The following is a 1,177-nucleotide window of genomic DNA, read 5'->3' as shown; positions in this document are numbered from 1 at the left end:
CAAGTGCCAAACGGTTCACTCAACTCTCACACAAATGAGTAAAGACAGGAGAGATTAACCTGGATCCAAGAGAATGAAGATGCTTGAGTTCATTCGGGGAGGCAGCTGTCTTCAGCTCAACGACGACATCGAAAAAGTCGGTCATTCGTGTGTTTGGATCGGAGCCAATGAACCTGACTGTGTTTTGGTGGTTGCAGGCGCAAGTGTGCAGGCTTCACGATAGTTGTAAATGCTTTCACCAATCGTAGTCATGAACCACAACTTCTTTTCATCACATTCCCACGCCGCTGTGTGCCAAATGAAATGACTCTATAGCCAAAGTTAAAGGCCCATTTGTGCTAATTCCATTTTTAAATATCTTTGTCAAAGAAAACAAATCTGATTTTTTTTACTAAAAGCGGCTATGTATAGACAAATAAACGAAGACGCACCCACGTCTCATCTATGTGAATGTCATCGTTGGTGACATTGAGTACTGATTTGACCACTTCCTCACAAACGGTCAGCTATTCGCCTTTCCTGGGATCAAAAAAAGGGACTAAAATAGATTAAATCAGGGATAAAATGAAAGGGAAGGGAGCCTGCAAGTTATATTTTCTGAGCAGTTAACTGTATTAAAAGTAAAAGGAATATCGTTGCGCATCTTAAACTCTCCCAAACAAATGCCCCCCGTTGTCTAATATTTGACAACAAAGCAATTTTAACCATTTATTTTGCAAAAGTGAACCACACAGCACGCTCACCTTGAAACACATCACACAGCTTGACTTGCCGCAGTAAATAACACATGAATTCATGAATTAAAACTTGGGCCAGCTAAATGCTGTCAATGACATTGTTAAGTAGTGGAACTCTGGTGCATTGCAAATACAACCAGGAAAGCAAACAAAGCCGCAAGGATTCATAAGTGAAAATATAGAAAACCAGCAATTTTATTATAATACAAAGAAGCATTTCTCCTTGCATTCATTTGGCCACTTCGTCGAATGGCTTCAGACTTGTAGAATTACTACGCTCATACGCTGGGAACAAAACCCAAGTACAAATCCAAATGACATGCTACCGATTTATATGAAGGTGAAATTCAGTTTACGTATAACGAATCTAACTGCATGTAAGTATTAACGAAGATCGGCATCAAAATCATCATGCAATGTGATACAAAGGCTGGTAAAAG

This window comes from Echinococcus granulosus (genome assembly GCF_000524195.1).
Source record: "Echinococcus granulosus chromosome Unknown EG_S00021, whole genome shotgun sequence".
NCBI lineage: Eukaryota > Metazoa > Platyhelminthes > Cestoda > Cyclophyllidea > Taeniidae > Echinococcus > Echinococcus granulosus.
This window is presented reverse-complemented; position numbering follows the sequence as displayed.